General features: G+C 38.6%; 1 protein-coding gene across 8 annotated transcripts in view; it reads left to right on the top strand.

Annotated features, from left to right (window-relative positions):
• Nucleotides 1-26,369, top strand: part of Dgkb (diacylglycerol kinase beta) — a 638,911-nt gene that overhangs the window by 1,630 nt on the left and 610,912 nt on the right. For 4 of the 8 annotated variants that reach the window (XM_085697733.2, XM_085697736.2, XM_085697735.2 and 1 more), the window contains exon 2: nucleotides 20,644-20,774. The exons of 2 other annotated variants lie outside the window; for them this stretch is intronic. The gene's annotated coding sequence lies outside the window, so the exon portion shown is untranslated. Of the gene's footprint in view, nucleotides 1-20,640; nucleotides 20,775-26,369 lie in introns of all 8 variants that reach the window. 2 more of the 8 variants (XM_085697732.2, XM_085697731.2) reach the window with 1 other exon arrangement.

Here is a 26,369-nt window from a genome sequence, read left to right as displayed (position 1 = left end):
CCCCAATTTTTAAACCACAGAAGCAATCAGAAAATAGAAATAAAAGAATCTTTTCATTAGAAAGGGTGCTGTAGACTCAGCTGAAGGATCACTGGAGAAACGACTGTTCCACTGTATTTTACTCTAAGGATGATTACAGTTACAGCGGAAGTTGCCTGGAACAGGCTCCAGGAATCCAGGATCTTGGAATGAGCACTTGCAAAAACACTATCATGGGTTTGACAGGTCAACGTGCTTTCAAACTTTGGAGGCAAATTCTGTGGGCAGATGTGTTTACACCTGTCACCCTAACCAGCTCTGAAACAGGGGGATCGTCAGAAATCTGAGAGTAGACGGAATTACACAGCGAACTCTAGATTATGGCATGTGATACTGTCTAAAAGTGAGAAAGAGAGAAAGCATTAAGACTAACAGTTGCTGTGAAATGCAAGATAATTCTGAAATCCTCTGTCACATGAAAAGTGGAAATTCAGGGCTGCATTTAGTCAGCCATTTTAGTTTAAAAATTTCTGACTGTGCTTAAGCTATCCCATCTACTGTTCTACTCCAAACAAGCCAAGCCAAGGAGGCACCGGAGTCGGTTTGCCTAATCGGCCACTCCTCTCGGAAATCTCTAGAAATAATGGGTCACTTAGTGTTGGGGCAATTTTTGCTGTTGGGATACCCATTCATTTTAGGCAATCATTCTGCCTATAAAAATTTTTGCCTGCATAATCCCTAACTGTACTTCTGTGAATCAGTGAGTTACATGTGATCCAGGGAATGTGTTTGTCATGTGAGGCTGGGTAAACATTTTACACAGTGATAATAAAGTGGAGGGGGCAGAGGAGAAGACATCCACACACAAACTGTAAGAAGATGCAGTGCATTTCCAATCTGTTCTACACCACTCTAGAGACACTGGGTACCTGAAGTCAACCATTCATCCAATTGAAGTGAAAACAGGCTAAGAACTCAGCTGTTTGTCAAGAGTTCTTCAAAGACAGGAGTCAAGTTGTAGCAATGTGTTTTCTTCAGAATTCATGGTGATGTCATACTTCAAGAAGTCTAGGTGCTGTATCTGGGAAGAGGATTGTCAAATTATTTCGCAGCAAAATTATTTTCATGTTTAAACCATTAGTGCAATTTGTTAGGACCGTGTCTGAACTAGGCAAGGAGTTTGTGACTCATGCTTTCCTTCGAATGCTATTGACAGAAATAGCCCTAGTCAGAAATCTCAAAGTTAGTAGCTGTTCTCTGAATCTAAACCTATCTACTAATAATGACTGAGGTTATGCACAGGCTTAGAGAAGCCATTCGAATATCATTCTTTCCTGACTGGCTTCAGGATCAGAGTTGTATTTGTATATGCATGACAGCTACACAGTTCCCTTAGGGTGTTACCTCTAGCCAAGTGCACCTGCCCAGAGGAGGCTTCAGGCAGAGCTGGGAAGAAGATCCTCCCCATTTCTGTTGATTTTTCCTTTTTCTTTCATGAAACAGTGACATGAAATTTAATCCCAAGGAACAGTTCTGTGTACTTGTCCATCACTGGGTATTAGAAGGAAGTAGACTCAAGTGCTTGAAAACCTCTTGGGTTATTACCAAATATGGTTTCTCACCACACAAAGAATGAGCAATTGCCAATTATTACAAGCTTAGTAACTGCAGGTGAAGCACTTTGAATACATTGTCTTATGGTGCAAAAGCTATAGGAGGAAGGTATTTTCTACTATTTACAATAAATATGACCCAAGACTGAATATAGGAACCCGTTCTTTTTGGATGGATACCTTTCTCAGCCTAGATATAGTAGGGAAGGCCTTGGACCTACCCCAAAGAATGTGCCTTACCCTTTCTTTGGAGTGGATAGGGGTGGGGTGTGGGTAGATGGAGATTGGGAGAAGGAGAGGAAGTGGGAATTGGAATTGGGATGTAAAATGAAAAAGATAGTTTGTTTTCTTTGAGAGAGAGAGAGAGAGAGAGAGAGAGAGAGAGAGAGAGAGAGAAGAGAGAGAGTCAGAAGAGAATATATTCCAGAAAATGCAGTTGGCAAATGGTAGCCTAGGGTAGCCTCCCTGTGGGACTCAGGCTCCTAGTCGCTTTGCTACCTCTTCTATTAGGTATTATTAGACCACTGTAGATCAGGTGGTCTAAGTGCATCATTTTTGTAGGCACTATTATTTGGAAGTACGTGAGAAATGAAAGTAGGTAAGAGAGATTGCCTTGCTCTCTTTATAGTCAAGATAGAAATGATGAAAACTGGAATCTAAATTGACCCCAAGTACAAAACTTGGCATAGATAGCCACTATTCCAATTTCTGGCTTTGCAGACTATGGAAACAAAACTGGGGTTGGTGCCAGGATAAAAGATAATGGGTCTAATACGGAAGGAAATACTGCGAAGGTTCCAAGAAGGAAGGGACTCCACTGGAGGGTGCTGTAAAAATATGCTTTCCTGTTTGGTTCTGTGAGACTTGCAAATATAAGTTCGTTGGGTTGTGTTTGAGGTAGAGACCTTGAAAGTCAAGGTTACAGCAGAGACTCAAACATGTTCTATAAAGTTTGGTTATAAAATTAGATTAGGCTTACTCTTGTATGATCCTTACATATTTTTTAACAAAGAAAAGAAAAAGAAATATGGTAGAGAAGGGCCAGATGAAGAGATAAAGCCCTGCAAGGAAATACCACTGGTTCTTGCATAATCATTTCCTGTAATTTTGCCAGGAAAGCTAAAAACTGCCTTTAACTAGTTAGTTTTAAATCAAAATGGTCCATTTAGGTCCATTGTCAGGTGTGAACAAGCCTGACCTGATCAATGCCACTGATCTTCCTATTAATGAAGACAAACACTAGCAAGAATAAAATAGAAACTTTATAGGTTTAGAGCCAAACAATATTTTAGGGTTGGTCTTTCTCAGTATGCTAAATTTAAACATCAGAATTTTATTTTTCTTTGAGGATTATCTGAGACAACAACATGAAATGAAGGGTTTTCCCTTTAACAGGAAGTTTACATTGCATTGTATACTCAAAACACTGTGTTCTTGACTCAGTTGTTTTTGACTGACAGCTGCTAATCATCCCAATCATTCTAAATACAAGGGACAAAAGCTATGAACTTAAAATCAGAAGATAAAGGAATGTGCTCTACAGGGGGTCCATGCTACAAAGCTGTTCTCACACACGTATGTGATAAAGGAGGTTGCAAACACATATTCACACATATGTGTGATGAAAGAGGTGTGCAAACACATATTCACACACGTATGCGATGAAGGAGGTATGCAAACACATATTCACACATGTATGTGAGAAAGGAAGTGTGCAAACACATATTCACACACGTATGTGATGAAGGAGGTGTGCAAACACATATTCACACACATATGTGATGAAGGAGGTATGCAAATACATTTTCTTGGTCTCAAGTCATTCTCTTGTGTGTTCTAACCTTTCTTGTTGAAGGCGGAAGCAGAGGATTGAGGGTTGACTTTTAACTAATTATTAACCGTGGTTCACTTTCTCACTGGCTGTCACTCTCTTATGGCTTAAAGATAATGCCAGCAGAGTTTATGGAGTGTTTGCTACACAACAGTGCTTTGACAAACATCATACATTTAATCTTGGCAATTGCCTTAACTTGACCGTCTTTCTTATAGTATTCCTTCCTGATATATAAAGGAGAAAACTGAAGAATGACAGAATTTCCAAATTTATTTCTTGACACCCAAACTCTTCTGGGGTTTCCTGCACACTGAAGTGTTTCCCTTTAAGGGATGTTTTTATGCTGTGAATGTCTACTCTAGTGTCAGCCACCTCGGGGACTCTGTCTGGTTCTAACCATGGTTCTACCATCTGTGCACTTCATCCAACCTGTGCTTTCCTTGATGGGAAAGGTGAACATTTTCTGGAGTCTGTACTGTGGTTGGGAGCCAACGCCTATTGGTTTAATTCTGAAACATCAGTTTAATTTTGAAACATCAGAACACAGTCTTTGAGCATAGTCAGTACTTGATCCGATCAAAGGAATTCAACCTCTTGAAAGAGAGGGAGACCACTTCTGTGATGGTTAGAATCAAGGTCCTTCTCAACAAAATAGAAATTGTATTTCCAGAGCAAGTTTAAAGTCTTGAGCCAGAGTAATACTGAGATAGGTAGAACTCATAAAAATATTATAAATTCATTCCAAACACATTTGCTACTCTCTATAGTTTAGGTTGTGAGTCTATTATGCAAAGTTTTGGGGACCAAAAATGTGTTTTAAGTTTTTTTTCTTTTTGATTGGGGGTATTTTTTTTACCTCAGTATTATACCTTGGGATAGAAGTCACATCAAAGCACAAAGTTATTCTTTTATGTGCAGTTTGTACAAGTAGCATGAAGATGAGTTTACATTGTATTTTCTGTATGATTGTATTTTGACTTCTATGTGTTATTTGAAGTTAGCTGTGGAATTCTTTGTTTTATGTCTCTATTTAGAAAGATTTAATCCAGGAGTATTTCACATTTCCACAGGGTATACATTTAATATGGCAAATGTATGTATTATTTCCAAAACAAAAAATACAAATATTCCTTAATATCTTATTTTTAGGGTTGAGATATTAATTTATATTTAGACAGAAAATAAAAACAGATGTCAGAATAAGATAAATATCAAATATTTGTAGCTTGAAGTAGAAATAACAATTGATGGTAGTAGCATGTTAGAACTGATTCATTTGGAGAGAGGTTCTCAAATAGCCCGAGCTGGTCTCAAGTAGCCCGAGCCGGTCTCGAACCCACTATGTAGTGGATGATGACATTAAATATCTGATATTCCTCACAACACTTTCTACAACTTGGTGTTCTATGTGTGTGCTACCGCATCTGACTTGATTTGATGCTGGGAATCCAACTCAGGGCTTCTTGCAGAGTATCAAGCATTCTATTGATTGAGCTACCTCCTCAGTTTGAAAAAAAAAAGCTGTGAAAAACATGTTACACAGTTTTAATTTAACCATGACTACCTATGATTCAGTCATGTCTGCAAGTAACCTCTGCAATCTTTCTTATCACCGAAGATGAACTATAGTTAACAGACAGAAAAATCAGTCTTCAATCTGCCTTCCAAAGAAGTGTGCCCAGTTCCTGTAATAATGTAACGTCTACTTTAATGAGGTTATTTTTAAATTTACATTTTTAAATTTCATGACGAGGTGAATTGACCATAGCATGTGACTTTTTTTGCATGGAACCACTCGTTTGTCCCTGCTGCCCAGAACCTCAGAACCGAAATAATCTCACAGAAACTCTATTCATTAACTCACTGCTTGGCCCATTAGCTCTAGCTTCTTTTTGGCTAACTCTGACATCTTAATTTAACCCTTTTCTATTAATCTGTCTATCACCACGAGGTCATGACCTACCAGCAAAGTTTCAGCATGTCTATCTCAGGTGGCAGATCCATGGTGTCTCCTGAGTTCGCCCTTCTTTCTCCCAGCATTCAGTCCAGTCCTCCCTGCCTACCTAAGTTCTACCATATCAACAGGCCAAGGTAGTTTCTTTAATCATTTATGGTAATCACAGTACACAGAGGGGACTCCCACATCAACATTTCAAGTAGACTTATTTAACAGTACCTTCTGAGGTCAAGTCATTTCTTTTATTCTTCCTTCTAATCCCCATAAATCAGTTATCCCATAAGAATGTAAATCAGTAGGAGGACAAGTGGGAAGAAAAGTGTGCTAGCTATTTAAACTCTTTGGTGTTTTATTAACTGAGTAATCACAGCATGATGCTCCCCCTAGCAAGGCAGCTGGACCTTGCTTCATAATTTATTTTCTTTGCCTTTAGACAACTCCACATTTTGATTGTTCATGATGAGATAGAAATATAGATAGTGATTTGGAAAAATATCAACCGCACACAAAATTGCTCAATATGCAAAGACTCTAATTTGAATTTTGTTTCATTTACTTCTTACATATTGTGAAATACTGCTGAAAGCTTTTAACTGCATTCAAAATACCTGCCAGGACTCAAATCCTTAATACTTGATTAAACTTTGGTCTATTATTTAAAATGTTGTAGCTTAGATTTCTTATAAATAAGACATAATGGGAACTGAAATCCATTTCATATAAATACATGCTTTAACCATATATATTGAGGCTTTAGAAAAAAATCATGATAAATATTAAAAGATACGGTACTGTGAAGGTGTCTTAGGAGCAAAAGTGCTGTTGTTTCAGCTCCAAGGCCTGAGTTTGAACTCCTGAACCCACATTTAAGTCTGCCATGGTGCTTTGCCTTTGTAACCCCAGTGCTTCAGATGCCAGAGACAACAGAGTCAAGAGCTCACTGACCAGGAATTCTAGCTGAATTACAAACACACACATGCACACATTCACACATTAACTACTTCTAGCGTCAGATAACTTGAAGCCTTATTTTATATATATTAAGGAAAATGTTCTAAGGGGACTCTAAATGTAGACAATCCTTGTTTTTGTTTTATATTAATGAAATTACTTAGTGATCCTCGTAAAGTTACTTATTATTTTAAGCTTTCTTTCTTTATTATCTTTGTTATTATTTTACCAAAACAGATTCTATTTTGAGAGGCTGTTGTTTTTGCCAGTGTGTACCTCTTGGGTGAGGAAATCTATTGTTGCCTAGATAGTCAGCCTTTGAGTTATATGAACCCCAAGGGATGGAGAAACCGTCCCAGAATTCTTCACCTGAAGATGGTACCTGAAGCAGGAAAGATGAGTTTGTGGTTTGTTCAGCAACTTGTTTTGCTGACACAGAGAACATAAGGAAATGTTTCTTCCTTGGCTTTTCACCAAGGCTTCCCTTTGCTGGCTAATGAAAAGAGCTAGAGCTGGAGACTTCTCACTTGCTGTGCCTTTCCCTCAAGGGAAATCTGGATTCTATAACCAATAGACAGATACCTGTGGGAAGGTTAAGTGTCATGTATATACTGTCACTAAGATTGTCACCTCTAAAGATTAACTACAGTGACTGGGAAGGGCTCAAGGATAACACACCTAATAATGAGTCAACAAGTGATTTACTCTTACAGTCTTACTTTGATAGGACTCAAGGACTGATACAACAGGAGAGCCAAGCTGCACGGAAGAACTGTTGCAAGGACCATTAGCCTCCCTCTCTCAGTCCCACTCCATTTATTACAGCTCCAGTCTGTATAGCTTACCTTGAGAATGGAAGGTAACAGTGAGTTCAAGGGATTATACCTATCCTGATGCAATCCTTTATACCCAGACTTATGTCTTCACGGTTAACCCCATTCTCAGAATGATTGAACACAATGCTTCCATTCAGTCAAAACCCTGACTCCCACATTACCGTTTCTTTTCCCTTCATATTACAGAATAATTCAGCGTTGGGCAGCTTTGAGAGAACAGGAAAACACAAGTACTTAATGTTGCTTAGTAACTTCTCCCGTCTGTCATTTTGGGCTGCACATTAACAACTGTGACTTCCCCGCACTTTTCCCAAATTACTAGAATCAAAGCAGTGCACACAAGCTGATGAGTCACCTCGCTTTCCTGTTGTTCTTAATAAGAGATCTGAATACCGCGATGGGTGTTCTATTGTTACATAAGGTTGTTTGTCTCAACGTATGTTAGAACTTTCTCTTTGCCAAGGAGAAACCCCTGCCAGTTACCTGTTAGCAAAGGTATAGCATAGAAGCCTATGTTATTTGTTTAAAGCAGTGTTTCTCAAATTGTGAGTCACATCCCCTCTGGGATAGAAGAACCCTTCGGCAGGGTTCACCTAAAACCATTGGAAAACACAGATATGACATTAAATTCATAACAGTAGCAAAATTAGAGTTATGAAGATGCAATGAAACTCCATGTTTGGGGGACACTACAGCTTGAGAAACTGTTAAAAGATCACAGCATTAGGAAAATCTCTGGTTTGGAATGTGTGCTATACAGACCCACAGACTCTTATTCTGGAAACAACATGCGAAGGTTTGGATCTTCATTAGGAAATCTTGTATCTGTTGATGTGGTTTTCATCCATACTACCTGCATGCCCCCTTCGTGAAATGTTCGATACTTAGCGTACAGATTTTATCTGTATAAGGATACTTAAAAATAAAATGTCTTAAATTTGACTACAGTGTAATTATTTTTATGATCTCACCAACAGCCTTTGATTCTTACCATTAGCGACAGTGTTAAACAAATCCAAGTATCTGTTATATTTGTTGCAATTTTCATTTCTTAGCAGCACCATGTTGATTAGAATTTTTTTCTAATAGGAAATACCAAAGGCATATTGAAATAGTTCTTCAGATACAGTATGTAGCAGAGGTTTAAAAAGAAACTTTCCCAGTGTTATTTAGTCACAGAATATTCCATTCCGGGAACATCTATTAAAATGTCTTTGAAATTGGAACACAGTTAGGAAGTACTGATCTATTACCATTCAATTATTCATTTAAAATATTTTAGCACCTACCATACATCAAAGTAGATGTCTCTGGAAACAAAATTGTAACTATAACCTGACCTTGACACTATGGAGCTCCTAAATTGGGTTGTGGAAGGATTTATATGGGTGTCAAAATTAGAATGCCTCAAGCTATGTGCAGTGATGCATCCAAGCACCTGCAGTATAGGAGTCAAGGACACTGAAGATTGACAAGCTAGTGAGATTATTATAATCTGAACTGGGTCTTGAGGTAGGACTGTGAATTCATTTAAAATAGGACAAGGACACTTACAAAGAAATGCTAGAGATCACGCTTCTCCTATTTCCCTGTGAATATCAGCATTTCTATCATTAAGGCAAGCATAACTCCTTAGTGAGTAGTGACCTTTTATGAACAAAGACATGAGAATAGCAAACCACAGCAGAGAAATTCATTTGTTTATGCGGTTGGTAATTGAAAATTTGGCATAGATCTCGGAAGCTATTAGAGCAAATAAAAATAATATTAAGAAATAATTTGGGACATTTTAATATCTGTGTAGTTAGTTGTCTTGCAAAGAGTGAAAATGTGCTGTTCTAGAGATGAAAGACCACACCAGAAATTAGTGGTATTAAAGGCCAGGTAGCAGTGACCTATCATAGTAGGGAGGTGATTGTCTCTGTTGGGTGTTATTGAGAGCTGGGTGAGACAGGACTGAAAAAGTGCCAGTCAGATTTGAACAGGGTGTTTCCTGCTGATGTAGAGGTGTAAAGTCACAGGGTGGAAATCAAAGCCAGATGACATGTGCTGTGTGAGTAGGAGTCCAGGAGAAAGAAGCAGTATGAGTCACGCCGAAAGTCTATCCATGAAAGGCTGAAGAAAGACAGAGCTGTTTCTCAGGAATAAGTGGGTTTGCAGGAACTTTTTTATCTTCCTGAAATGGAATAATTTTTGGTATAGTTTATATCCACGATAAGATGAGCACAAAGGGAATCCGCTAGAAGGGAGGGACGTTTAATGGCTGTCTAGGGTTAGGGTATTGACGTTTTACAACGAGGACACACAGATATTGTTTTTGTTTCACGAGGGGAAACATTCCCTGTAACTAAAAGGCAGGTACATGGCATGATCAGGTACGTAAGATTGAAGGTGTTTTTGGAATTTAAAGTTTCCCGCTAGAGTTTTAATAAGTTGGAAAAAGGCTGAAGTCCTGAAAGGTTAGAGAAGACACAGTGTGATCTCTGCTGAGAGATCATAAATTTACGGTTGTAAGTTTACTCAGTGGGCAACTCAACTCAGTCACTCGGGAAAAGGCATAAAAAAACGTGAATGAGTTGATCTGTGCTGCTTTGTTCTATTTTTCTCTGAATTTATGATGCTCCACCTTCCCAGCACTGTCATTGTCACCTTCCTTGTTTTTTCTTTCTGGTTTGGAAGAATAAATGGCTGTGTTCTTTACCCACATCTCTTCTGGCCACAAGAAATGGTTAAACTATATAAACTGGGAAGTCATTCGCTTGGGTAGACATGGTCCCTGCACCGGCATTGCTCTCCATTGCGTGTTAATCACTGTTCATCTGAGCACTTGATTTTGAAATCATGAAAGAGAAGACAGTGTCCACTGTGTCATTTCCTTCCACTTATCATACAGACAAGGCCCAGCACACAACTTCAATTTTTCTCTCCCAAAATCTTCATTTCCTGTGCTCCTTCCCTTCCATTTCGCATTTGACCAAACCTTCTCAACTGAGCATCTGAATAGTCTGCCTTTGCCTTTCACTTCGGTAATTGAATGCTGCCCCAAATCATGGAGCTGTGAAAACTGGTGTCCTAACCGATGTGGGGATCATTCTTCTCCCATCAGTTCTGCTTCTGGGCACCCACGCTGGGTTTTCTTTTCAGTTCTCCCCTGCAGCACCCGATAACCCCTGATAACCTGATAGCCCACACCTGAAGTTGCTGCTTCACTGAAACAAAACGTATTTTAACAGGGTTCTCCCTGTGCTATTTTTATTTTGTTTTTAACATTTGAACATTAAATTTTATTATAACAGGAAAATTGCTATTATTCACTGTAGTTGATTCCGCTTTCCCACTGGGCACTATCTTCTTTAAGACTTTTGTTGCCTGCAGCGTCTTTGCTGTACGGTTACTCTTTCACTTGATTTACACTCCTACTCCTCTGTCCGTTTTTAAACATGCAAAGAAAAAAAATACCAAAACAAAACAAACAAAACCAAAAACTTCTTCAATGATTAGAAAAGTACATGGCACACACTAGGCATCTAAAAAGTACTGAATTAAATGTTGTCTGTATTTGAATGCTCCCTTTATTGACAGTGATTAAATTGTTGTCTCCTTCTGTAGAACAGGCTGGCCTTGAACACACAGAGATCTGCATGCCTCTACCTCCCCAGTGCTGGGATTAAAGGTGTGCACCACCACCGCCTGGAATTGTTGCTCTGGGCCCACAGTATCTTTACCCTTTAGTCTGCTTCTGACAGTGTGACACTTGTGTTCTCACACTTGGTACTGGATATGTGTGTTGCTTGTTGTGGAGATCTCTGCTCATTCTGCCCTCCTTTGAGCAAATGAGATCATACTTAGTTTGAATAAGTAGTGATTACAGCCTTATTTCAATACTTTTAACTACGTAAGTTAGGTGTGGTCATTAAGTTAGGTATGTGTGGGTATGGATGTATGGGTGCTATGTGTGTATGTGGTGAGTGTGTGTGTATGTGCGTGTGTGTGTGTGTATGATTACATGCTTACATGAGTACATGCATTTGTGTATACAAGTGTGTGGAGACCAAGATGTCAAACTTGAGTTCTGTTCCTAAGGAAAGCAGTCTACTCTGTGCTTTCATAAGGTTTCCCACTGGAACTTCGGGCTTAGAATCAGGCTAGTCTGGCTGGTCAGGGAACCCTAGAGATCCTCAGTCATTTCCTCTTCTGTGCTGGGATTTTAAGTGTGTGCCACTGCCTCCTGCTTGTCTTTAGGGCTCCTGGGTGATCTAACTCAGGTCTTCTTGCTTATGAATAACGCTTTATAGAATGTGCTGTCTTTAGACGATGTGTATGTATTTGTCTCTCTCTCTCTCTCTCTCTCTCTCTCTCTCTCTCTCTGTGTGTGTGTGTGTGTGTGTGCGCGCGCACATGCACCCACACATTGGTGCTCAGATTGTAAACTTGGGTATAATAATATTCTTCTGTGTAACTTTGCCTAAATAATATAAATAAGGTTATCTGTGACCTAAAAAAGTATAATTAATCTGTTTTTTGGAATGCAGCGTAGTATTGCCCTCATTATTTCATATGTGATATTTAAAAAATACAATTTTACAAAGTAATGAAAACTATATGGAATGCAAAAATTGCCGGATGGCGATATTCTGTTAGATTTATCATTAGGTAAATTACGATAAACTGATGTGGTGTGTGTGTGTGTGTGTCTGTAACTTTTTCTATATTTGCTTTTAGGTATTACTGAGAGAGGTAGGTAAATGCATTTCAGTATGATATTTATGCTATTCTAAAGAGGACAAAGATGAAAATATAATTTTAGGCTTAGGTAAGTGATTTCCTCAATAGATGAGTTAAAGGTTTCTTTTAGTTTGGTCTGGCCAGAATTCTCTGTGTCCTATATTTTTCAGATTCCTCTAATTTGACTATTTTCCTCCCTACAAGTAGAATTTTACTTCCTTATTTTAGGACTCTTTTCTTTCCATTCTTGTTTTAGTTGCTAAGTGATTGAATATAAATGATTATTTGATTCCTTTGAGGACGTGTTTTCTTTTCCCCCTGAATAATGAATAAAATATTGCTAGCCAAACATTGCCCAGGGAGTGCTTGTTCCTGGCTGGTGTGATGAGTAACCCAACTTTCTAAATCGAGCACCAGTGTGTTCGCTGAGCTGGCTCCTCTCTCTTTCTGGGGGGGTGACAGGAGGCCGTAGCCAGCCCCACCAAACTGGAAACACTAAGAGGTATGATCAGTGTGTTTTTATTTAGAACAATAGAGTTCCCCAAAAGGAAAGGGTTCAGACATGACCTCCCATCCAGATGGCTCCAGACACTACAACTGCCAGCTTCTGCTTTGTGATGGCAAGGGGGATCCCCACCTCTGTTTGGGAGCCTAGTAACATTGAACTATGGAAACAACCTCTTGTGGAATAAGGCAAAGCCTCAGGCAGGATCTACTCACTTGCACTCTTAATCTTACGTTTATTCTTTGAAAGGATTATTTGGTACTTTACTAGTAAATTAGACTGAGTGCTAAGCAGGCTGAGTCATGGGCCTCATTCTTGCCAGTACTAAAACCCAAATCAGCTTTCTGTTCCAACTGGTTTAGAGAGTCAATGATAAAAATGCCTTTTCTGAGACCAGTGAGCCAGAGGCTAGGAGCAGTGCCTGGCCCTAGTTCTCTGTTGTTCCTCTCTGCTAGTGCTGTGCCCACTGAGGCACAAGCAATCTAATCTTGCTAATCTTTCCCAGATCATTTTGACAGGAAACATGCCTCCAAACTGGCCCTCGTACACTTGTTTTTCCAAATTCCATGGTCAAGTAAGAGGATCCACTCCACTGGCTACATGCAGGCAACCTTGAAGCTTAACTTCAAATGTTCTGCCTTCAGTTTTCAGGAAAACGAGGGCGAAGCGGCACAACTTGAAGAATCAACGAGCACTCTCGGTAGATTCCTCAGGCTTTTATCTTCATCCTTCCTTCAAGTCATATTAGGTCTATCAGTGGTTTTTTTTTTCATTTCTTATTTTCCTTGAACTAACACATAAGAAAGACTGACATTTATAGTTTGACTGCAGCTGCTGAACAAAACGTAATGGATTATAAACAATGCTCTGCCCTTGCATATTACCCAGGCAAGGCTCCTTAGTCACACAAGGCTGGAAATGAATCCTTTAAGATTTAAGACACTAAAAAAGAGGAGGGAACTTAACGGATGATATAGGAGACTCCAGCAGTAGTTTATACAAGAGAACTCACACGTTAGTAATTGCATTTGCTTTCTCATGATGACTTTGGGGTGTCTATTTTGTGTCTCCTACTCACTCTTCCATTAAATATAATCTACTGTCTTTATGTTATTTTGGCTCCAAATACATTCATAATTACTTAATTATCAAACATGCTTACCTATTTTCAATTCTTCTAACTTACTGTTTTTGGGTAACTTTACTTCTTTTTGCCATTTTGAACTTCTTTGCTCTTGCCGATATTGTTTTAGTCAAGCAATCCAAAGTATTTAATAAAAAAATCTTGAAGCTGTTAAAAATAATAAATAAACACATAAACAAATTCTTGGCAGACTAAGGTTTCAGTTTAGTGAGAGTGATGGACATTAATTATCTATGAACTAATTTAATAATAATTTGTTTAAACAAGTACATGCATGAGTGTAAGTGTGGATGTTCTTGCCATGTGTGCTGTTCAGGCCAGAGGAGAACTTGTCCAGTCTGCTCACTCCTTCCATCTTTATTGGAGGGATTGAACCCAGTCAGCAGGTTGGAGAGGCAAGCATCTTTACCCACTATGCCAGCTCACTAGGTCTCATAAAAGCATTCAGAAGATGCTCTCCCTGGCAGTGTTTGTTCTAAGCATCAGAAATACTACTGAAATAGAATTCTTACAAATTTTGATTTCCTTGGAAGAAATAAAACATTAAGAATGTTACAAGATTTTATATACACCTTCAATTACGTGACTGTGCAATGCAGACTTCATAAGATACAGAAAAAAAAATTAAAGAATAAAACGTGAAGGAGGGTGGGTGTTATTTTAAATACACTTTCTTCTTTACTTTTTGAGCTAGTCTACACTCAACTTACATTGGAAATGCCTCTGAGATTTTAAGTGGTGGCACTGAATAAGCAGTAGGGTATAAGGCTAAATAAGGGGATTTGTCAAAAATAGAATTGTTTGTAGACCTGGGAGCTGGAGCGATCACACAGGAACAGGGCAGAAATAGAGGAGTTCAGTTCTGAGGCCACTATAAGCCATCCTTAAATTAGTTAATTACATGTGTGCTTGTGCATGTATCTATGGTATGTGTCAGTGTGCACAGGCATGATATGTGTTAGAGACCAGAAAATGGCTATGAGACCAGGTTCAAACTCTAGGCTGCTTGGGTCTTTCTATTGCTTCTGACTTGACGTGGCCTGCTCTAGGTGAGCTGGACCATGGACTTCTGGGCAATTTCCTGCCCTAGCTCCTGTCTTGCCATAGAAGAACTGAGCCTACACACGTGCACCAACACGTCAGCTTTTTACATGGGCTCAAGGGATCCAACACATATTGCAGACTTTTGTTGCAAATGCTCTTACTTATAGAGCCATCTGCAAGATATTTTCACAATAGAAAAGAGGAGGAGATGTGAAAGGAAGGTGAAAAGGAAGAAACAGCACGAGGATCCACCACCATCGATGCCAAGTCACATTCAGAGAGGAAAACTGGGAGAATGTGAAGTTTACTACTTAGAAGACAAACAAAATGGCTGTGGGTCAGCCATGGCGTAGGCAAAAAACTAGTCTTTACTGACCCAAAAGGACTGTTTCAGTGCCATAGTGAAACAACCAGGTGACAGAAACATTAATTCTCAATAATTAGGACTCAAGTGGAGAAAACACAAATAGGATAACCAGATAAGTAACTTGGAAAGTATGCTGGAAATGTCCCCCGCTAGCTACTACTAGATCTGGTCCAGAGACTTTAAAGACTTGGAAGTAATCATAAAGTGAGCTCTGAAGATGTGTCGACATTAGTTAGCTAGGGAATAATAAACAGAGAGGTGTGTAAAAGGAGATCAGTGCAAGGCAAACTTGAGAGCTAAGGGGAGTCCACTCTGGCTGGAGTGGGCAGTTTCCGTCATAAGAGTAGATGGGTGTGGGTGTCAGGTATGCCAAGCTGCATTGACTTTGACCTTAGAGCATCATGTATGATTGAGGAATTAGGAGACCTTCTGATGGAGCCATGTCATGTAGACTTGAGATGACACCGGCCTCTGAGCATAGGGACCTCTAGGTCAGCCACATGGGAGCTGGGAACAGCGAGCCATCTCTGCGATTAAGGGGAGTGATTACTTCTGTCTGATTTCAGGAAAATCTGGGAAACAGAAAGATATATAGTAGTGAAGTTTATGAAGTGCAGTTTGACAAGACTTACAACAGTGAGTGTGTGTGTGTGTGTGCAGGTAAGTGTGCATGTGTGTGTGCATGTGCATGAGCACGCCTGGGCAAATGCTCAAGTGCACTGCAGAGGCCAGAGGACTTCATCTCTCCTCTTTTCCACCATATTCCTTTACGACAGCGTCCCTCACTAAACCTGGAACCTCACTTGTGATCTGCTTGTCTTCAATCCCTTGGTCCCAGTGTTGGATTTACAGGTATCCAAGGAGTGCTGGGGATTTGAACTCTGACCCTCATTCTTTCTGTGCTTTCTGTGCATTTCTTAGCCACTGAGCAATCTTTTCAGCTTCATCATTTGTTCTAATTTTTGTGAGGCTAATGGATTTAATTTAAATATGTCCGAGAGTCTTCTGAGCTCTTTCTAGACTTTTCTGCCTATGTCGTCCTGATGCTAAGCATTGATTCAGAACTAAAATGATTAGATCCCTCTAAATTCTTCTTCCAGTATGAGGGCACCACTCACCTAGGAATGCCCACTCTTCCTGAATTCTTCCAGGCTCCAGAAGTGTCTGACTCACATTCTGTCACATGGTTTTTCCTTCCTTTTCTCTGACCCCTTTGATCTTGTCATGGACAATTTTAGACACTGATTTCCCTCAAGTGTGCTCTCAAGTTCTCCCCTCTTCATTTCTAGCAGCCACACAGGCAAACCATTCTTTGCCTGGTCCTTCTTCTACTATTCTTAGTTCATCTTTCCAGTAGGAGATTCTATTTCCTCTCTTCCCACTAAACAAACTGCATCGTCACTTTGGCCTGACATTCAGACAAATTAAGACATCCTTTCCCTGTGGTTTTCCATTCACCTTGTCACAGCTGGCAGCCCAGTGCCTGAAAAAAAAAATCCTAGCATCAGGGCTTGCTTGTTGTCTGACTTAGGTTGACTTATTCGATGGCCGTGTTCTCATTTTCATGTGAGATTACGTAGAGTGATGCACTTTCTGGGGCATTATTAAGCCTAAACTCATAGACTTGTTTCCAAGTGCTACCTGGAATGATGCTGGTATGAGTGGGTGTGTTTTCTGGTACTGTTCTAGTAGCCGCCCACTCTTCCCCATCAGCACAGGGGTCTACTTGACTACCTGCTGAGTACACCGGGTACTTCCCTTTCTTTCTTTACTTTCCACCTCTTCGTATTCTACTGCTGAGGAGCAGTTCCATTTTTGGAGGACTTTCCTCACAACACAGCCTCTTCCATCTAAATTCTTTTCTGTTTCCAGGAATAGCAATAGGTCCTCTCTCTCTCTCTCTCTCTCTCTCTCTCTCTCTCTCTCTCTCTCTCTCTCTTCTCTCTCTCTCAGAAAGAACTTTTGTTAACATTCTCCACCCCCAAATCTAGATGTTGCTATCCTAGTTTGATGCCTGTTGGCATATGTTTTATCAGCTGTAATAAACGTTAGTGTGGCTGCAGTGCTGTCTGATCCCGGAGTTCCCTGAGTAGAAGGGATACTCTACGTAGTATCAGTCATTCACGGTTGAGAATGTTGATTGCTGACAGCCAACTACTCCTTCCCACACCCGCAAGCTACTCTTTCCCTTCCCACACAGATGGGTTTAGGTTTTACTGTCGGTCAAGTGATATCAAGTGACCCAAATTACATCCTCTTTCTTAGCAACAGGTCCTTTCGGGTTAGGATTCTTCCACACTGAAGAGGGCTTAAGTTTTTTGTACTGGGCTCCCTGGAACTCCTAAGCATTTTCTAAGTCCTTTTGACTCAAATGTCACTGATTTTCTGTTCCAAGTCCTTGTGTTTTTCTTCCTCTCAATTTTCCATAATTACAAGAAAGTGTTTTAGGGCAGGCGGTGAACTACCATCTTCATACTGTTCTCTGCAGAGATTCTCAGTAACTAAGAGGAATATTTAATACCTTTTCTGTTTTCTGCCTAATTTCCTCTAGTCTGAGTTCTCCTGAGCAATGGCCTTAAGGGCGTGAACTGCCTTTTTTCCCCAGGTTGTTCTGAAAGCATGAATCAGGACTGATCCTCATTTTATTCATGGCTATTCTCGATAATTTACAGATCCTGCGATGAGGGTTTATTTTTCCCCTCTGAAAGCTTCGGGGATGTTTTTGTCAGGCTTTGGAGAATGTGCTTCAGGAGCAGGGTGATAAATTGAGTGCTGCCTCAGAAAAAGTCAGGCTGTCACAGAACATATTTATCTCCATCCAGGAAGCAGGGCAGCCTAAGTACAGATCTTTTAAGAAGCCGAGTGAGAAGTTCTAAGGTAAGGGAGGTCAACGTGACATGGCTTTCTATTTATTCATAGCTTATTGACTCCCTGGGCATAAAGAGCACACTGAAGACCATGACCATCCAAACACAAGCTTTGCTCCTTCTTTGTGATAGTGTGGTTATCAGAAAAGATGGACAATTCTGCGGGTCTTAATGGAACGTAAGAATCTGATGTGCTGTCCACAGGAGACAATGATAGGGTTTGTCATTGCTTTACTGGTCTGGAGAAAAGATAAGCAATCTTTTCTGTTCTGTTCTTTTCGGGTACTCTTTTCGTACCGAGTGCGAAAGAGGGCTGTGCAGAGTCAGAAAGTGGGAATGAGAAATATGTTTCTTATAAAGCATCTTAAATTGGGATTACAGTCGAAACATTCCACTCTAACAATATTTTCCCCTGAGAAAACCTGTTTTTATGCTCCTAATAAGACATTTGATTTTCATGTGCTGAGGTGGTGGGCATCAAACCCCAGACCTTAGGCATATCAGGTGAGGGGTACACCACTGAGCTACATTCCTGGATGGCTTCCACTTAATCTTTCCACTCTTCATAAAGCATCAGCAGCAGGGCTGGTAAGATTACCTCAGCTAGGGCTTGCCACCAAAGCTGATGATCTGAGTGAGCCTCTGAACACACGCATTGCAAGGAGAGAACAGATTCCTGTAAACTGTCCTGTGACCTCTTCCACGAGGACTGAGGCATGCACATCCTGCTTCTCCACACACCTCCCCCCACCAACATAAAAACTAAATACATGTGGAAAATAAAAAATTTTCAGCCATTATCATTCAACCATCTCAGATACTTAAGGTCCATATTTTATGTGCAATATAGAAAGGGAATTTAAAATAGGAATATTCCCTTTTATCCAAGCCCGCTCTACCAACCTCCTCTTATAACTGCTATTTTGAGAGGAAGATTTAGTCCTTCCGTAGAATATAAATCTTTAGAGAATATGACTCTATAGAGAATATGAATCTTTTCGGAGCCTCATCAGTCATTCATTCTCACTCTTTCTCCATCTCTCTCAAGACTGAGAATGATATCCACATTCTATTTATTCAAACTATACTTCTCTCTCGAAGAGTCATACAACTTGAGATCATCAAAATCTCTTGATCGGGACACGCCCAGTAAAGTAGATTTCGACGAGCAACTGCTGAAGGAGTCAGAAAACTGCCTGATCCGAGTTTGATGCCCCGCCCGCATCGTGAAAGAGTAGGGAGGAATCTTGCAAACTGTCCTCTGACCTGGACATGTACCCTGTGGCAGCTGTGTGCCCACCTCAGATGTCCCCAGCCCTAAATCTAAATGCAAAAGAAAACCTGCATTTCAAATATATAAAATAAATTCAGTTCACTGGGAAATTGGGTTCTTTTTTCCCTCCCCTACTCATTTAATGAAATAAGATATCAATCAGCCAGCAAAGATTAACATGAAATTAGAATGTGTGAGTCTAAGAGTTAGGAAACAATCAAATTAGCCATAAGACATAGGAGTGGTGAATGTAACATAAGGTAGTGGATTCTGAACTTTGAACATGTAGAAGATACACACACACACACACACACACACACACACACACTATACACATAACCCAGACGTTATTTGATTTTCTTTTAGAAATAAATCATTTCTAATTCTCTCAGAAAATGATTGGCATTTTTTTCATGTTCACTTTTCTACCAGTTAACTCATTCCTCCATCAGACTGCAGCACAAGAGATCAATAGTAATTTAGAAGTGGGTCAGGATCCACATTCCTAGAATATGGGAGCATCTCCAGGCAGTATCTGCTATTCAGCAGCCAATACTAGACGGAAGTCACACCCAGAGAGCCACTGGCCTGTTTTCAAATGCTAATAAATATCTATGATTTTCTTGTTTGTACACTGAGCTGCCTGTCTACTCTCTAGAAACTGCAAGAACTTTATTTTGACAGTTTTTCATAGAATAGTTGAAATTATTCTTATGCTTATTTTTTGATTTAAATTTTCTTTCACAAAATATATTTTGATTATATCTCCGCCTTCGTCAAATGTTATTACATTCATACCTATCCAACTCTATCTTTTCTTTCTCTTTCTCTCTCTTAAACACACACACATACACAAACACACACACACACACACACACATGCACATACACACACAGTGGAAATCAAATTGAAACAATTAAACAAAAAAAAAACTGTAAGATTAAAAACATATCAGAATTAAAAGCCCCAAAACAAACCAAAACTATGGAGTCCATTTTGTTTTGGTCAACCAATTCATCACAAAAAAAAGGAATACAGGCTAACAGATTAAATTAGAAAGCGGGATCTATCTTTCTGCTGCACCCAAAATATATACCCCACAATCAAGGAGAGATATTGCATTAGGGTAAAGGATAGAAAAGGGTATTCCCCCCCCAAAAAAAAATGAAATCAAGCAAGCAGGGATAACTATTTTAATCTCTGAGGTAAAAAAAAAGACTTCAAACAAAAATGAATCTGAAGAGAGAGGTATTTTCTCTCATACCCATTAAAGGGAAAATCAATCAAGAGAATGTTACAATTCCATTCACCCACCAATTTCAAGTGTGCCGAAGTTCATAAAAGAAACACTATTAAGCTAAAATGACATATTAACCCTCAAACAGAAATGGTGGGAGACTTCAATAGAGTGTTGCTAATAGAAAGATTATCCAGACAAAAGTAAACAGAGAAATACTTAAGTCAAATAATGACATCAATCAAACAAACCTTACGGACATTTATAGAACATTGCAACCAATTGCTAAAAATAGCCTTTCTTCTCAGCAGCTCATGGAACTTTCTCCAAAATCAGCCACATATTAGGACACAAAGCAAGTCATAAGAGTTATAAGAAAATTGAAGTGACGGCCTGCTTCCTATCTGAGCACCAAAGATTGAAGGTCGATGTCAACAATCAGGTAACCAGCCTTGTATAAGGTTCATTACAAGATGCAGCTCATTCTGGACATTTCTTTCGCAAGACGAAATCTCAAGAGGATTCTTAGAAACATAAATATTGAAACAGAGACAAACAAGACTGGTGACTTACGCAACTGGGAATTATCAAGTAATAAGAAGGCTCTTGGCATTTTCTTTAGAAATGTTTTACTCTTACGAATTGTCTGTTTGCATGCGTCTGAGTGTGCATATCTGTGTGCTGGCACACTACTCCCATGGCACATATAGGGAGGTCAGAGGACACCTTACAAGAGCTGACTCTCTCCTTCCACCGCTTATGTCCTAGAGACCAAGCTCAGCTCGTCAGGATTAGTGGCAAGTGACTTTGACCATCAGCCATAATAGTGACCAAAGAATCTGAATTATTTACACGATGATGTAGATAATTATTCATCAAATAAAGTTGCAGAAAAATTGAATCCTTTTATAAGAGAAAGCAAGGATCAGATGTCCAGCCAGCTTGCATTGTTATTTTGAGTGCCTTGTGAGTTATTTCATCTGTAAGGATTTCAACTCATCATATAAATTTCTTATACAGTGTGAGTACTTCGGTAGAATTAATTTACTGTTGAGAAAAATTGGATATTATACTTGATTTTCTTTCCAATTACAGGCACCATTAATATAGATATTCTATTTCATAAAATAGTAGTTGGCCAGTTTTTTGACATACATATGTGACATCATTGGACGAGTGTTTAAGTTTTATATATTACTTATTCCAGATATTGAAAAAAGTGCCAGTATGACTAAAACATATCAAACATACAAATATTTACATAAGACATGTATTAATTTACGAGATTCTGACATGCTAAGACAAAATATTTAAAGCGCTTGAAAGAAAAAAGTAAATTCTTCAAGTTTGGGGACAATATCTCATATAAAGTGATGTAAACAAGGAAGAAATCTAGCTCTACCATGTAATACCTACTTTACTGTATCCAATTCCAGATGCAGAATACCCTTTATATTATGTTATTTCAATAGACGTGCTTTGTCAAACAACATAGACGTGCCAGCCAAATAAAGAAAAGACTCTGCATTTAGCTGATGAATATTTTGAAAAAAAATATTAACACAGAACACTTTTATTTTCAAGTCTTTAGGAATAATGAAAACTGTCATTACTCACAGTGGTGGGCTAATATTTCATATGCATTACTGTTTTGCTGAAACAGTATATCCAGAGTCTGTGTGCCATTTTTTTTTCTGTGTGGTAATATGAGGGCGTTGGATTTTAATTTATTATCATCAGATAACTGCTTGGACTTTAAAGCACAAGGCTATAATGATTTACAACATTTATTTTGGAGCTTAAATAGAATCGAATTGGTTTTGCCAGCTAATGGTGTGGGCTCTTCTGACTGGCATCCCTTTACTAGCCCATGTGAGACTCATTGGTTCAATAATAGGAAATCAGATTTAGTTTACAAAATATTTTAATAAATCACACCATAAAAGTCATAAATATCTGCTAATAGAACATTTTATGTCTCATGAAGGACTAGTCCTTAAAGATGTTCTATCAACCTAAGAATACTTCAGCACAATACATAGACTGGTGAATGAAAGGCTTTGAGGACTAAGGGGTGGACATCAGAGCCTTTACAAGTGAGATTAATAAAAAGTAAGTGATTTTACTCTATATCCCATTTATGAAAAAAGGCAATGAAGACAAAAGGTAGAAATGGAAATGGGGGGGCGGTTGAGTTGTTATTAGCATGGCTTTTTTTCTTGCAAATTTCAGATTTGTATGTGGAAAAAAACAAGAAGTTTTTTGACTGTCTTTATTTGTGAATAGCCACAGATATTCTATTCTATTATTTTCCTTCCTGTTTTGAGGTAATCACAAATTTCAAGTTAATTAGAATGAAAATCTATTGCCATTCTCTACAAATTTTGTTACAAATATAAATTCTGTTTTGAACAGAGACTCACATAAAAATATTATGATAAAAATATACAAAATGGAAATTAGCCCCTAAAAGCTAGGAGTTTGATTTAATTTTTCCCAAGGATGATTTAATCCTACAAGTAATATTTCCAAAAGCTTCAAGAGAATGTTGTCAGTAGAACTCTGCACTATGGAGAATCATTTAATCATTTCCTAGGAAAACTTTAAATTGTACAGCAAGCTTGGCAAATAAACATATGTGTTAAGCATCTGCTACAAGCTTGGTTCTCCGGGAACTTGTCAAAACAAAGCTTACATATACATTATAAACTACTACCATGCAAATCAGACAAGCCATGTACAGCCGCGATGGCAGTGTGAAGTTAGAGTGACTGCCCAGAGTTTTGGAAAAGGAAACTGGACTTAAAATGAAACAGTAGAATTGTTCAAATTCCAAATTATGGCTGGCTATCACATGTGCCTCCTTAAAACACGGCACACAGTTCTGAAACTTCCTTAGCAGTATTAGCTAGCAAAGAACTTTAAAATTAACTGTGGTCTCATTGATTCTTTGTATGTGTGCATATTTAGCCTAAAACTAACAAGTGTATTTGTAAGTATTTTTGTAGTCCTAAGCACAGTTCTTTACACATAAAATGGAGGAGGGAAATTGCAAGCACTGACGAGTTCTTTCCTAAACATGAAATTTGATGACTATTGTATGGTTAAATGGAGCACAATGCATGAAAATGTTATTCAGAAATAAAGTTAGAGACTGACGTGGCCATCTCCTGCGGTCATGTCGATGACTACCCCAATTGCCATCAGCGCGACTTATCAAGTCACGGATGGAAACATGCAGTCCCACAGCCAAACATTAGGTCAAGCTTGGGGAACCCTGCTGAGGACAGGGGAGGAAAGACTGTAGGAGCAAAGAGGTCAAAGACATCACAAGAAAACCTATAAAAACAACTAACCCAGCTCACAGGAACTCAGAGTGTCTAAATTAGCAACCATGGAGCCTGCATGGGGCCAACCTAGAACATTGAGGCCTGAGACTTGGGAAGGTAAACAGTTAAAAAGAGCCGATTGAATTCAAGCTTCACTTGCCTTTGCCAAACTGAGGCCAAAGTAGTTATATAACATTTATTATTTACTCAACAGATGCTTCTGGTATATTAGCAGGAAATATTTCTTATTTACCCTTACCTGACCTCTTCAATGACCTCACATGAATTGAAAATACTTGGCCTGCAGGAAAAAAATGGATTCATATGATTTCAAAAGACATTTGTATTCAACTGTTAACAAACTGGGATGATGGTGGTTTTAATAATTTCATGTTATTTACTTTAATCAACAAATAAATAAGTGAATAAATGTGAAAGTATAAGTTATATTAAATTCTATTTGACAGTATAATTTTTATTTGACCAATCATGGCAGATTAATTTGTTTCTTATAGGTAGTATGTGGACACCTATGAGCTGAGAAAGTCATGATGATTTCTATTAAAAAGTCTAGATTTTAATCTCTGATCAGACTTAAAAGGAAATCTTTCTCTTTTGAAATCAGGAGATAGTGTTTGTCATCTCGAAGGATGCTGGAGAAGGCTCTGCTCAGGCAGTTACAGGGCGATCTGTTTATGCTTGGGTTAGCAAACAAGGGAGGCAAATCCCAGTTATCTGCTCACCTTCCCCTTAGTAAACAGAACTTTTTGAGGTTTTGTGCTTTGTTGAAAAATACTCAAGGGTCTTGATTGGTCTTTCTTCATATCTTTATTGATCCTTACTGCACATAATATATCTATGACAAATAATGTTCAAGTTTTCTGTACATGAATCTTGTAGGGGTTACTTAATTTCTTCATATTTGCATCCCTTAATATGATGTCAATCAAGTCATTGTTACAATATGTTTTTTATTTTTTTTTATTTTCCCATCTCCCCCTCAACCCAATCCCATCCACTCCTGTTCACACCTGAACTCAGTCTACCCATACATTCTATTCTATCTCGCTTTTACAGGAAGATCCATGTATCCCCAAGGACCCCATCTCTTTACCTAACCTGAGGGTCAATGAGTTGTCGCCTGTTTATAATTTACTTAATGGCTCATATCCACATATACGTGGAAACTCTGTATTGATTTCCATAGTGGTTATCCAAGCTTGCCTTCCCACTAACAGTGGAGGAGTGTTCACCTTGCACCATATCTTTCCAAGAATGAGCTTTCACTTGTCTTATTGATCTTACCTGTAATGACACATGCTTAGGTAGCATGGAATCTCAATGTCATTTTGATTTGCAGTTCCTTGATAAGTATGATGAACATTTCTTTAAGTGTTTCTTAGTCATTTGAGATTACTCTATTGCTAATTCTCTGTTTACATCTGTAACCATTTTTAATTGGATTATTTGGTTTGTTGATGCCTAGTTTCTTGAGATTTTTTAAAATACATTTTGGATATTAGTCTGTTGTTGCATGTGGAGTTGATAAAAATCATTCTGTGGGATGGCATTTTGTCTGATTGCGACCTTCCTTTGTCTTCCAAAAGACTTACAATTTCACGAGGTCCCATTTATAAATTGCTGTTTTCAGAGTCTATGCTATCTGTGTTCTGTATAGGAAGTTGTCTCCTGTGCCAATGCGTTCAAGACTAATCCCCACTTTTTCTCCAATCAGGTTTAGTGTATATGCTTTTATGTTGAGGTCTTTGAGCTACTTATACTTGAGTCTTGCGCAGGTTCATAAATATGGATGAAGTCTTCTATGTATAAACATTCATTTTGACCAGTACCAGATAAGGGTGCTTTTTTCCCATTGCATAATTTTGGTATCTTTGTAGAAAATCAGGTATTCATATGTGTTTATTATGCCTGGTTTTTGGTTGGATTTCATTGATCGACTTGTATGTTTCTATGCCAGTACCATGTGTTTTTCATCGCTATAACTCTGTAGTACTACTTGAAATCAGGGGTTGTGAGCGACACCTCTCACTTTTATTGCTCAGGATTGTGTTTAGCTATTGTTGGCTTTTATTCTTCCATATGAAGTTGAGATCTGTCCTTTCAAGATCTGTAAAAAATTGTGTAGGGATATTGATGGGGATTTCATTGAATCTGTAGATTTCTTTTGTTAGGATGGTCATTCTTATTATGTTATTTCTACTGATCTATGATTTATATACATCTTCTGATATCTTCTTCAATTTCTTTCTACAAAGACTTGAAGTTTATGTCATACAAGTCTTTCATGTACTGATTAGACTTCTTCCAAGATATTTTATATCATTTGAGGCTATTGTGAGAAGTTTTCTTCACTGATTTCTTCCTCAGTCCATTTGTCATTTAAATATAGGAGAGCTACTGATTTTTTGAGTTAATCTTGGATCCCGCTGCTTAACTGAAAGTTTTTAACAGCTGTTGGAGTTCCCTGATGAAATGTTCCTTGTGTTTCTATTTTGTGAAATAATTGGAGAAGAATTGACATTAATTCTTCTTTGAAAGTCTGGTATAATTCTGTTCAAATACTATCTAGCCCTGGGCTCTTTTTGGTTGGTAGATTTTAGTGCTTTTTCCATTTCACTAGGGGTTATATTTTTATTTAAACTGTTTAAATTAATTTAATTTTCATAAGTGGTAAATATAGAGATAAT

The sequence above is a fragment of the Myodes glareolus genome, chromosome 11 (genome assembly GCF_982192425.1).
Source record: "Myodes glareolus chromosome 11, mMyoGla1.1, whole genome shotgun sequence".
Taxonomy (NCBI): domain Eukaryota; kingdom Metazoa; phylum Chordata; class Mammalia; order Rodentia; family Cricetidae; genus Myodes; species Myodes glareolus.
Note: the sequence above shows the minus strand (reverse complement) of the source record. Positions and strands in the feature narration are given on the sequence as shown.